Source organism: Felis catus, chromosome C2 (genome assembly GCF_018350175.1).
Source record: "Felis catus isolate Fca126 chromosome C2, F.catus_Fca126_mat1.0, whole genome shotgun sequence".
Lineage (NCBI taxonomy): Eukaryota > Metazoa > Chordata > Mammalia > Carnivora > Felidae > Felis > Felis catus.
Genome location: NC_058376.1, coordinates 127,108,569 through 127,122,530, shown reverse-complemented (window position 1 = coordinate 127,122,530; position 13,962 = coordinate 127,108,569). Strand labels below are relative to the sequence as shown.

The 13,962-nt window shown below is 43.4% G+C and overlaps 1 long non-coding RNA gene across 1 annotated transcript; it reads left to right on the top strand.

The window, feature by feature from the left end:
• Window positions 1-442: 442 nt before the first annotated feature.
• Window positions 443-9,526, top strand: LOC123380120. The gene is made up of 2 exons (XR_006585475.1): window positions 443-1,339; window positions 8,323-9,526. It is a non-coding gene; the product is annotated as an uncharacterized LOC123380120 (long non-coding RNA).
• The last annotated feature ends 4,436 nt before the right edge of the window (window positions 9,527-13,962 follow it).

Below are 13,962 nucleotides of genomic sequence, written 5' to 3'. Positions count from 1 at the left end.
AATACCTATAATTGCACACAGTAAGATAAAAAAAATAATCTGTTCAATGAAAGCATGGATAAATGTTTATTACAATCTGGAAGACAAGAAATGAACTAGCTGGAGACACTGATGCCTACCCCTTTCATGACAAGAAACCCCTAGTCCCCTTCTCCTGGTCCCTTGAGTGAAGGAAAGACGGTCATATCTGGCATCATCCTGACACACCCCTGCCCTGTCAGGGCCCGAGCCTCTTCTGTGACTGTGTGCACAACCCAGACACAACACAGTGGGAGCTTCTGACTCCCAGTCCTCTTTCAGGAGAGGGTGCAGTTCTCAGGTACTCCAGCTGTTGTTTTTGAATTGTTATTTAAATTAGTATTATCTTAATAATTTGAGTGATTATTTAAATTATTTATTTTTCCCAGGAGATAGGTCCTAAATCCCAAGAGGCAGTTTGAAAATGGGGGTGGGGAACATTCTGGTTGTCACAAAGACTGGGAGGCACTCCCAGCATTTCGTGTAGGACTGGGTTACTAAATGCCTTACAATGCCTGGGACAGTCCTGCACAAGGAAGAGCTACTTTGCCTGAAAAGCTGACGACACTCTCTTGGAGAAGTACCCTCTGACCTCCCGCAAAGTTCTCCTCATGGCAGGGCAGCAGGATCGTTGTGGGGGGATGAGAAACTCAAAATTCGCCAATTGACAGGTTTTTCCACCATCTATTCTGCTGGTTGCTGACCACATTTGGGGAGTACATGTTCCACGTTATCATTTCCTTCCCTTCCCCTTTTCGTCTCCAAAATGGTGCCAGTATGAGGAGGGCAGGGCTGACTCAACCTGTAGGTGTAGGGGAGAGGAGATGATCTACCTGAATATGCGTGAAAAAACTCACAGGCCTTGCACATGTGAACATGTTTTCACGTCGCCCTTACACTTGAATGTAGCTAAGTTGCACCTGTGTTCCTCCCGAAGCCAGCCCTGGGATAAGGATTTGAGTGTAAGTTTATTTGCCAGGTGATCCTCACCAGCAGAAATGAGGGTGGAGCCATCTCAGGGAAGGGAGGAAAGTCTATATAAGGGTGTGTTATTCAGGCAGGTCCTGAAGTCAGACGCTCCCTTCTGCCAGGACCTTTTGATAGCTGTGTAGAATTACCTTCTAGAATGGTCCCCCTGAAGAACACTGGGCTGGGTGGTTTTCTACCAGCTCCTGTCACCGATTGATGGGGAGGTGGGGGGTTGCCTCCGAGAGCATTACCTCACTGTTGAGGGAGAGCATCAGGGTGGCTATCAGAGAAGATCCTGGGGCAAAAAGAAGAAAAACTCACGACTTGAGCTTAAGGGGGAGGCTGTTAGCAGGTCAGTGAGCTCACAGAGAAACGTTCACTGTGGCCTCCCAGGGATAGGGGAAAATTAGAGGTGGGCCAGGAGACAACGTGGCCACAGCTGTCTGCACAGCATAGAGCTGTAATTTCAAAATATTTCCCCTTAAAATCTAGATGATACCATTGACTTTGAGCTTCCAACATAGCAAAGAAATGTAACACCCACCTGAATCCTGTTCCTTTATAGGGAAACTATTTCTCTCCAGAAACTTTTAGTATTTTTTCTCAAAAAATTTTTAGTGTTTATTTTTTCGTGTGAAAGAACAAGTGGGGGAGGGGCAAAGAGAGAGGGAGACACAGAATCTGAAGCAGGCTCAGGCTCTGAGCTGCCAGCACAGAGCTAGATGTAGGGTTCGAGCTCGTGAATCGTGAGATCGTGAGCTGAGCCAAAGTTGGATGCTTAACCTACTGAGCTACCCAGGCTCCCCCTCTAATACTTTCTTTTATTCTTGAGATCCTACAATTTCACCAGTATTTATCAAGTTGTGAATTTTTGGTTCATTTTGCTTCTCTGTGAGTCCTTTCAATCTCAAAACTTGTGGGTTTTTTCAGTGGTCATACTGTCTTTTTATTCCATGCTCCTTGGTCTCTCCTCCAGGTTTCTTTTTTCTTTTTTTTTTTTTTCACTAATTCATGAATTCATTCTTTACCAGTGTCCATTCTGCTCTTCACATCTATCAAATTTTCAAAAATAGGTGGTGATCATGGAATCCTGATGAATTCTTTTTCATACCACTAGTTCTTAATCGATGGTGTACCAGCCCCTTATATCTGTAATTACACTTATTTTAAAGTTATTTTTCCCTCCCCATAGACATTAGTTATTTTATTGACTTTGGTTCTTCTTTTTAATGATGCTTGTTTTCCTTAAATGTTTGGGCATTCTTAACTACTGTTTGCACTCAAATTTGAAACTCCTGTTTGCCTGACCATGTTAAATACTGATTTCAGCTGCCTTGGGTGACTTGGGGGAGTGGAGGAGGGAGGGAGGGGGCAGGCATTGCAAGCTAGTAGCTCTCTCACCTTCTGAGAAGGTGGGGCCCTCCCATCCCAGGAATGTAAGTCCTCTGGAATCATTTCTGCCCTTAACTGGCTCACCTGCCCATCTGAGTTTCCTGGGTCAGGACTCCTGCTTCAAGATAGCCGTGTTCAGAGTTTATTCTGGCAGGAAATGCATGAATCAGGCACTTTCTTTTTTCTCCCCCCACCCCTTACATATCTGGGGTCACTTCCAGCTCTGTTCTGCCTCTCTGGTTGTCTCTCCCTTTCTGCAACTTTCCCCCTACATCTAAGCATCACCCATGCTCTCTGCTCATGATATGTGGGGAAGGAAAGGAGCCTGGTTGGCTCAGCGGTTCCAAATGCGAAGTTTTATTAATTACCCTGATGGTTTCCCCAAAGCCCCTTCTGATCCATTTGTTGACTCTGAACTTTAAATATTTCTGGAATTTCTATTACTTTCACAGTAGTTCTGTTGTCTATGCTGCGGGCTGTGGTTTTTTCCTGCCCTTATGTTTCTGCAGGCTGATCCCATCTGCTTTCTATCGCCCAGGAATTTTACAAAATCTGTCCAGGGATAGATCCCTTTCTTATTTCACAGTGCTGTGGTGGATTCCTTTACCTCCTCCTCCTCCTCCTCCTTTCATCCATGTATCTTATTAACCCTCACGACGATTCAATGACAGAGGGATTTATTATTCCCTTATTTTTCAGAAGTAAAACTTGAGTTCAGACAGGCTGACTTTTCCAGGGTATCACAGCTAGAACGTGGTTGTGCCAGCACTGGGACCCTGATTCATCAAACTCCCGGGGGTGGTACAAGTATTCTTCCCACCTGTCAAGGACCTTTTCTGTATATGCCTCCTAGTTCCCTGTCCCAGGGGCCTGAAAGCTCCTTGCGGGCCCTCTTTGTGTTCCCTGCAGCACCTGCACTGTGCAGACAGCACCAGGAGTGCAGGTCAATAGCAACTTGCCCAAGGTCACATAACTATAAAGTGGCAGGTCAAGATTTGAACCCAGAAAGTCTGAACACAGAGGCCGGCCCCTTAGGCCATCTTCCACTCAGATCTGAGGTGTCACTCTCCAGCTCCCTCCTAGCACCCTCTTTCTGGAAGGAAGGCATATCACTAGACTAAGAGCCAGTTTATGTCTCAGAAAGACCGCCCTTAGGGGACTTCCACTGCCGTTTCATTACAAACATCATGACACTATTTGACTCTTAAAACCAAGTATTACTTTGATGAAACAAAAGAAGAGAACAAGAAAAGAATATGAAATATGAGCTGTCAAAGCTGTCAACAGACTACACAGACACACCAGACACTGGGAACATCCCGAGTGGTAGAGGCCGTGTGAGAGTAGGGAAGGGAGGGAGAATATGGACGAGGCAAGACCAGTCTGTGAGGAGTCAAGAAGCCGTGGTTTGTGATCTGCCACTAATAACAGCATCACCTTCACAAGGGGACCTCTGGGGGCTTCACTTGTTCTAGTTGTAAGATAAAGTCATTGCTCAGGTCCCTCTAACACTGATATTCGAAGAGTCTAAATAATAATTCACCTCCATCATAACTAAAAACTTAATTTATGAGTGTTGCCAGGCCCTCTCCCCTTGTCTTTCAGGGCTCTGAGTACTTCTCCAATCCCACCCTCGTTATTCTTTGCCTCACGCTTCTGCCAACCACCCCACAAACCGAGGCATAGCTTTCTTGTGTAAGCATCCTTGTGTTTCTTACCTCCAAGTCCTTCCCTGTTTCAGGGTGCACCATCCCCTTTCTGACCACACACCTACCCTCCCTTTCCACACACCCATTTAGGCTTAGACCGGTTATATTAAGACTCTGTTTACGTGTCATTTCCTCCAGGAAGACCTGATACCCTTCTGCAGGCTGAGTGAGACACCCACCCTTTGTGCTTCTCTCTGCTGCTCAGTGGCTGCTGCCCATGATCTACCACAGCACAAATCTAATTTAAACCTAATATTCAGACAACTGAACGTTAGCTCTGTTTTCACAGATGTGGAAACTAAGACTCAGCAAGACTGAGGAAACTACCCAACACTGCTGGGAGTCAAACCTGGTCTGTGTGCCAGCCACCTTTTGGTGGCTTTTAGCCACCTCCTAAATGTGGGGCACAATTGGGATGATGCCCCAAACCTGAAGTTGGTGTGGCAAACTTACAAATGCCCAGTGCACAGGTCTTAGTGGCTAGAACAAAGCCATGCTGAGGGACTGATGCAGGGAGCACCTCAGGGCACTGTTGAACCCCGAGTGGGGAGAGAGAACGGACTGCCTGCATGCAAGTCCCACTTCCTGGGCACTGAGCTCATGTGTGCGACTGGCTTCCAAGCCTACAGGCAAAGTTGGGTATACAGACATCGGAGTGTCCATTGTTTCCTGTGAGTCTTTAGGTTCCAAGTCACTTTGGGATATGGACCTCACACGTGGTCTTTGGGGATTAATGACTGGGCTGGGTACCATGTTGGTCTGTAGGCTGGTAGAGTTCCACTGGAGACCCTCCCACCTGGGGGCACAGAATATGAATTAATATGGTCAGATCAGAATTGTACTACTTTCAGCCAAATACTACTATAAAACATATAGAGCAAAATAAATAAATATAGCAAGCTTTTTCCAATAAATTATGAAGATAGAAACAGGGCAAAATAAGAGTAAACTTCTAAGTACAGGATTAGTCAAAATTTTAGAGCAAATTTCATAAACAATTTTCATAAATATATTTATATATATTTAACTTTTTAACTCCAAAATATTTCATAAAATTGGCAACTTAATATTTTCAATTTTTTTTTTTTTTTTTTTTAATAGAGACAGTGTGCTCAAGCCAGGGAGAGGGGCAGAGGGAGGGAGAGAGAGAATCCCAAGCAGACTTCACACTCAGTGTGGAGCCAATGTGGGGCTCAGTCTCACGACTGTGAGATCAGACCTGAGCCAAAATCAAGAGTCAGATGCTTAACTGACTGGGCCACCCAGGTGCCCTGGCAACTTAATTTTTAAAATTTGATGGCAACCTGATCTACAAACTCAAGTCCACAAGCAGCATTTCTTCTTCATCAAGGAAACTTGTTTTGCTCTTTCAACTGATTAGACTTTCAACTGATTGGAAGAGGCCCACTCAGATCATTAAAGATAATCTCCTTTACTTAAAGTCAACTGATTGTAGATGTTAACCATATCCTCAAAACACCTTCACAACAAAACCTAGATTAATTTAATCAAATAACTAGGTGTACCACAGCCTAGCCAAACTGACACTCAAAAGGAACCATTAGGTTTGAGGAAGGGATGCTGGGTTGGAGGAAAGGAAGTTTATCCTAAGCAAAGGAATAGTGTGTATAAAGACACAAGGGAAGCAGCAGAACTGTAAGGGGAGGGGGGGGGAGTGCGTGTGTCTGTGTTTGTGTGTGTGTGTGTGTGTGTGTGTGTGTGTGTGTGTGTACTAGAAGAGCAGAGGGATACAGAAGATGAGTCTACAGGGGGTGGCAAGTAGAACCAGCTTACAGAGTCTTTGCCTGCAGTGCTGAGGAGCTTTACCTTACACCATGGCCCAAATCAGATTGATCATCAGAATCATCTAGAATCTCTTAGCCACCATTTTTGGAAACACAGATTCTTTTGTCCCCTCCCAGACCCAATCAATCAGGTTAAGCCAGAAGTTTGTTTTATTAAAAAGCCTCATTCTGTCCTTGAATCTGATGAGCAAGTTTGAGAATCCTTCTTTAGGCAATGGAAGCCACATTGGTGTTAAATGACAAGGTCCAAATCTTGTCATTTAACTTTCTTTCTCATTTAAGCATGTATAATTTTCACATGAATAGGATAACTTTTCCATGGTGGCTCCAAACACTAACACAGGTAGAATGTGCCTGGGAAAAACTTGGCTGAGATCCTCCCCGGTATGCTTATCTTTGCAGACACAACCTAATTGGGATCAGAAGGGCCAGGGAGCTGAGAGGCAGAGGGATGGAGTTTTCTGTCACTGTCAGCTCCATTTTCATGGAGATCTATTCATTCATCAAGCACTCATTTAAGGCTTACAGAGTACCCAGTCCATGCCAGGCTCAGTGGGGGACAGGGAGACAGCTGAAGCCAGCTTACAATTTTGCAGACACATGTATCTGAAACAGAGTTTTGAAAAGAGCAGAACACAGAGCTCTTTTAAGGCAATATTTAAGACAAGCATGAAGCAAGATGGTACAGACACAAAGCATCCAAGTCAAAGACCTGGGCTTGTTTAACAAGGCAACTCACACAAAGTACCTAATACATACCTGGCACATAGGCAGCATTAAATGAAAGTCCGTGCCTTGCCTTCCTAAGTTGTTATTAATCCCAACACTCCCTTTTCAGCAGTCATAGTCTTTGGGGTCCTGGAATAAATTTTCAAAAGGAAAAGCATGTCTGGCTTCTAGAATCATAGATTTTATTCATATTACAGTGTTCTTCTGGCTGACAGAGAAGACAGGGCACTGGTTGTATGTAGTTGAGCTCCAAAATAAGTATTACAAGTAAGGCTTACATAGGAAATAGAAACTCTTCCCTAGAGACAATGTTTGTCAGTCCTCTCTCAATGTAGACCCCTTCAAGCACAACTAGGGATACTCCAGGTTCATCATCACCACATCCACTCCAGGGAAAAGTGTTTTTCTGGAGGAGACCCTCCATGTCTGTGAGCCTTCAATACATTGTGATGCTCCACACTAGAGCTCTCCAATCATCCCTCACATCCAGACTCCCATCTATCCTGCATGTCAGCTAGGAGAAAAGCAACTCTTCTCAGAAAACAGGCTATAGTTTATCCAAAGATGGTTTTTAAGATGATGATAGAGTGCAGGAGCTAAGGACGGAAGTTGGTTTAGCCCTGCAGCAGCTCCGACCCCAGACAATCCAGGCCCAGGGTTGCTCTCCCAATTCTAAAGGAAACCATACTCAAAACTGAGGTCCTACGCTGTGAAGTGACCTCACCTTATCTCTGAATGTCCCCATCTTGTACAGAATGTGCAGATCTACCCCGTTCATCCCCCACCCTTAGTCCTACCACCACATACTAGGAGGGATTTCACTCTTCTGTTACTGGGTAGACCAAGCATCACCTTCTCAGCCAACTGGTTTGTAGGCCCATGACCTGTACTGGCCCTCCTCTGGCCATGCTCACATTCACCCACTCCTCTACTTAGTTGTGATTCTCTGAGGGTCCCACACGGTGATTCTGAATTAAGAGAAAAGATCTTGCAGTTCAAGGACTAAATTATAGGACTATAAATCAGGAAATTATGTCAGCTAAAATCTGACCTTTAAGAACAGAAGAGAATGAAATCTTGATGAATTTAAAATCTTGATAAATAAACTCTAGATTGTTACTCCTAGAGAGATACACCTTGAAACACGGGAGAATTCCCCCAGTACAATGTGTAGACATTTTGCTAAGATGTACCTTTTATGCCCTGAAGGCTGAACAGAGAGAGGACTCAGAATAGACCCTAGGACTCTAGCACAAACCTCAGGTACAAGTTCACGTGAGCCACATTCTCTTCTCAGAGAAGCAGTTCCTTCGGAGGCTTAAGCCAAGGCCTGCTCCCAAAAAAGGGCCTAGAAACACTTACTTTGAAGGGAACATGACTGGCTAACAACACAGGTGTGGCTACCACAGACTATAGCTGGGTCCTATATTAGGAGTGTGTAGCTGAGCTGAGACTCACCCAGAATTTCAGGCTTTATCTTAAACCCACATTAGACTGATACTTAAAGAGACCTCTGCTCCTGTTGTAGCACGGAAACCCTCTTGCCAAGAACAAATGAAAAAGAAAATAGGAAATAAAAATCTGTTTTAAGGCACCAGAGACCCATCATGCCCTAGGACCTAAAGTTAAGGCCCCAAGATCCCAACATGAAGGGGAAGTCGAGTTGAGTCCTAATATTCTATCCCACTTTTCCCCTCAAGGTACTTGCCATTTCTTAAGTGATACTGCAAGTCAAGCAGAAAGAAGGTGACAAGTACCAGAGAACCTGAACGGACCTTTCTTTTATGTGGTGTCATGAATACGGGTGATAAAAATTGGAGTTCAGGAATAGCAAGACGGCCAGGACATCTGATTCCAGAAACCCAGAGAAAAAAGAAATGCAGAGTGAAGCCAACATATCAGGCTCAACTTTTCCACTACTGACTTTGCTGATTCCTGAAGAAGGGAAATTAGGCAGAAAGGAGCACTGAAGAGGCTAAGAAGATAAGCAGAGCATTGGGAAAGTTCATCAGGCTTAGAGGGGAAGGGAGATCATATATCAGGATCTCTGCACAGAGGAAGCTCCTTTCAGTTGAGATGCATAAAGGGCTGAGTCCAAGGGTTCAGTCCAGTCAGGGATTAAGCTGTGTGGGGACTTGGTTTAAGTCTTCCACCTTGGCAAAAAAAAAAAAAAAAAAAAGAATCCATAATCTCAAAGATGGATCCATTGAAAATATTCAGACAGAAGCACAGAGAAAATATAAATGGAAAATACAGAAAAGAGTGAAATATTTATTATCAGCACACTAACAGAATAAAAGAAACCAATATGATCATCTGCACAGATATAGAAAAGCATTTGAAAAAAATCAACACTAATTCATGAATAAATGAAAAGAGACCCTTAAAGGTGTATCCTTAAAGTTCTGTTGATAATCTACCTCATTCTTCTTAACCTCTGTATGATTTTCATTGTACAGCTTTAACCTCAGCTTATGTATATACTCCCCTATTGTACGTTTAGGTTGTTTACAGTATTATAAGGTTACAAATTGCAATATCTACAGTTACCATAATTGTACATGCCCTTTCTGTGCACATGAATGTCCATCTGGGGTACAAACCAAGAAATGAAAAAGCTGGATCAGAAGGTGTCCATTTTTTTTTTCTTTACTAGATATTGCCAGGTTGTCTTCCAAAATTCCCTTGAAGGCAGGTCAAGTTCATTTCAGTATTCTTCAGTGAAAATATTCCAAATCGTTTCTCCTACCCACCATGTAAGGGTTTGCAATATTTAACTTTCCATGAATGCCTTGTCTAGGCTTCAACTGTTAAACCATAAATGCTGTGTCTTCTATTTTTCTGCATCACACACAGCTAGCACTTACATAGGTATTTAATAAATACAGGTATTTATCGAATCAATGAGCAGATATGTTTTGTGTTAATAGTAAAAATAAGTTGGGGAAATAATCATCGTGATTATGGCAACACACAGTAAACATCAAATAAGGATGCCAGTGCACAGACCGATTATTATGGGAAGAGCTCTAGGCAGTGGACATGTTTCTCTAGCCCAAATGACACAGTAATGGTGGTCATTAACTGGGAGCACAAAACGATTGGCTAAGTGCCATTCCTCTTCAGCAGCAATATGTTACCAGCGAGAGAAGGTAGAATTGCACTAGGGAGGGAAGATGGTTCCATTCCACATTAATGGCGCTTTCAATGTTCTGATGATATACAAATGTGTCACATAAAGCATTCCAAAGCTAGGACAGTGTAAGAAAGAGACTTGAGCTTGCTTCTGCCTGAGTCATCTTAAGAAGCAGTGTGTTAGAGCTTGCTTATGAGTCTGGCTTGCTTTATGCCCAGACAGGTAGGCCTTGGGCCCATAACCCAACTCCAAAGTGGCCTCCAAAAAGCCCACCATCAGAACCCACTTCTTTCTAATTGCACTGATTCACAGAAGCCTCAGTCTCAGAGGTAAAATAAACAGAGGTAAAATAAACACCAACCATTCAAGCAAAAGAAATGCTACCCTCTCAATTCGGCAAATGTCCATCCCTTCCAAGTTTTCCAGTCATTTTCTCCTTAGTCTCACTCTCACCGTCATTATTATTCTGTTTATGTAACATCAGTCACTGAGCACCTTCCAGACTCCTTCCCACCAGCGTGCACAATACATTCCAATTATGTAATTATGCCATTGTAATCAAATCATTAAGATTCGTATTAAACACGTATTAAAGTTCACAAGGAAGAAACGAACATCAGACACAGGCACCAAGAGGGAGGGAAACAGACAAACATGCTTGTAGTTGCAACTTGCTTCTAATGAGCCCATGACTACTGATTTAGGGTCTTGGAAGGATTTTGTAACTGAGAAGAGGTGGTTGATTTCTAAAAATCATTTCTAAAAATGAAAAGCAGAAACTCTCCCCTCCCTACCCTTATGACTCCAGTGAGTTAATCCCTTGATTACAGTTGGATTATAAGAAACAACTCAAGACAAGTTGACTACATCTGGGGCACTCACGTGCACACATACACATACATACACACAATAAAACAAAAAGGCTGTCCAAGAGACTTGCAAGCACTCACTGGCCTAGAGGAAATAACACTGTACCTGTGAAAAACTTCGACTGACTTATTTGAAAGGTGTGTGAGATCTACATAATCAATTTAGAAATATAAGACCAGACTTACTGATGTTGGTTTTTTACTATTGGAAATGGTTCATACAGTGCTACCAGTGGACAACAGGCAGATGACAATGGTACCCTGAGTTAGGACACGTAAGCCTAGTGGTAAGGCCCATGATTTACACCTCATGTTAAGAACCTTCCTAGAGGAGGGCTTTAAAGTAACACTCAATACTATTGCCCAGGTCCCACTCAGACCTACTGAATCAGAAACCTGGTATGGAGCTATCAGTCTGTTTTAACAAGCCAAGCCCTGCAGGAGATTCTCGAGCACACTAAAGTTTGAGAATTACATGTCCAAGCCTAGACCGTGGAGAGAAGGCACATTTAAGGAGTACCAACCATGCTGTGGCCACTGGACTAGACTCTTTAGATACATGATTGTATTTAATTTTCTACTTATTCAGTCAATAAATATATCCTGCCTCAGTCAAGACCCTGCTAGGTGCTAAGAATATAAAGATGCATAAAACACAGTGCCTACCTTCAAGAAGACTTACAGTAAATAGATAATTATATATATAAAGTGGCCACAATAACTGCTACCATATATTGAGTGGTAACCATGCATCAAGGACTCTGCCAGGTGCTCCACCCATATTATCTCTAATCCTCAACAGCAACCTTAGGGGAACAGGTGGTGTCACTGCTAGTTCCCATTTGAGGAAACTGAAATCTTTTTTTTTTTAAGGTTTATTTTTTTTTAATTTTTTTTTTAACGTTTATTTTTGAGACAGAGACAGAGCATGAACGGGGGAGGGGCAGAGAGAGAGGGAGACACAGAATCGGAAGCAGGCTCCAGGCTCTGAGCCATCAGCCCAGAGCCTGACGTGGGGCTCGAACTCACACACCGCGAGATCGTGACCTGGCTGAAGTCGGACGCTTAACCGACTGCGCCACCCAGGCGCCCCTAGGTTTATTTATTTTTGAGGGAGAACAAGCAAGTGGGGGAGGGGCAGAGAGAAAGGGGAACAGAGGATCCAAAGCAGGCTCCGCACTGACGGCAGTGAGCCCAATGCACAGCTCAAACTCACGACCTTCGAGACCACGACCTGAGCCCAATTCAGACATTCAGTCGACTGAGTCACCCAGGTGCCCCGAAGAAACTGAAATCTTAAGGAGGTTAAGTAACTCACCCAAAGTCAAACAGCTCACAAGTGGTAAAGCTGGGACTGAACCATATTCTTAAGCACTCACTACTCGAGCAGTCCCTAACCTACAGGCCCCGTTCTATTAAGTACCATCCCTTGTGGAGTCCAAAAAACTTCACACATGCCCAAGCATTTTCTGTAGCCTGATTATAGGGCCAACTCCTGTGCATACAGTTATTTTTCAAGCGTTACGCATGCTATTGGACTTAATAAAATGCTACATAGTAATTATCACATGTGTTTTTCTTTTTTCTAATTTTTGAGAGCGAGAGGGAGAGAGAGAGAGAGAGAGAGAGAGAGAGAGAGACTGAGCACGAGCGGGGGAAAGGCAGAGAGAGAGAGAGGGAGACACAGAATCTGAAGCAGGCTCCAGGCTCTGAGCTGTCAGCACAGAGCCCAATGCGGGGCTCGAACTCACAAACTGTGAGATCATGATCTGAGCCGAAGTCAGACGCTCAACTGACTGAGCCACCCAGGCACCCCTCACATGTATTTTTCTTAAGGTATTGTAAGTACAATTCCAGGTTGTGGGAGATCCACAAAATGTGGTGTTGTCAGAAAGAGCTCTTATTTAGAAACATTGGGAACCATATATTTCCATATGGCATTATACCATACAACATTAAGAGAGTATGAAGTATTTTCCAAATGTGAATAATATATAGTGGCAGAGCATTTGACTGCAAATGCAAATAATATATGATTTAATCCCCAGTAAAATGTTTTAAAAAGAGTATATGTATTCCCAAAGTCAATGGATACTCCAAAAATCTACTTTGAGAGCCACTCTAAAAGTTAAAAACTTTCACATAAGGGGATTACTTGGCGCATTTTAAGCATGAGTACCAATGTCTTTCCACTTAAAAATGCACTAAAAAAATTGCCCATCACAAATATCTTCTAAAGGTCTCTAACAAAGAGACCACGCAAATGATTCAGAACACTCCTATTAGAAGACCCTTATTTTTGTCTGCCTGGGATCTCTTTGAGGATCCATCCCTGTACTCATTTTACTCCTTGTGTTTCAAGTGGTGTTGATACTACCAGCCTTTAGCCCCCACAGGGTCAATAAGGGAATCCCAGACTCTGGTCACGGTCGTGGGCACAGGACAAACCTGTGCCAAGCCAGTCAGAGCCTTTCGCAGGACTTTGGATAGAACTGTTAGAAAGAGACGTTCTCTATTCGCTGTGATACCAGCTATGAGAACAACATAAACCAAGAACAAAAGGTGATCATATTTCCACCACATGGAGAGTCTGCTTAAGAATGAGACCAACACTGAGGACAAAATGAGCCAAGAGGTAGAGAAAAATAGAGTCCTGATGATGCTATTTGAATTTCTGGATCCAGACTCACCAAAGGCCACGTATACCCCTTGTACTTACTAAACATGGGCCAATACCTTCCCTGGGCTTTTTTAAAAAGCCATTTTGAACTGTTTTTCTTTCATTTACAACCGAAAGGGTCCTAACCAACGTGTAAGTCAGTACTAGGAGTGGGATGTAATGAGTGACAGACCTACATGGAAGTGGCTGGATTTAGACAGACTGCGGTACAATAAGGATTCCCCTGCCCCACATTCAAGTTGGTAATCCTTTTTATGGGATTGCAAAAGAGCCAGTTAAACTGTCACATGTTATATTTTTGGATTCAGCTGGGAAGAAAAGAATATCACGATGTTAGAGTGAGTTGCTATTTCAGTAGAGCAGAAAGGGAAGGCAATAGAGCTTTGCTAAGGGACAGTGGCCAGCAGTTGAGGAGGGCTAAGAGTCACATGTTATCTTCCCAAAGCTAAAGGTAGTATAAGAAAAGGTGGTTAGATAGAAAACACAGAGACAGTTAAGACTGAGACCCAGAAGAAACCAGGAAAGTAGAGTGAGCCTAATGGCCCAGGCCCCTTCCAACACCCCCTACAGTTCGCTTGCTGCTCAAAAAATACAATTACCCCCTCGTAAAGAGCTCCACAGTGAAGGCACATTAGCCTTGCCTCAACCCACTGTT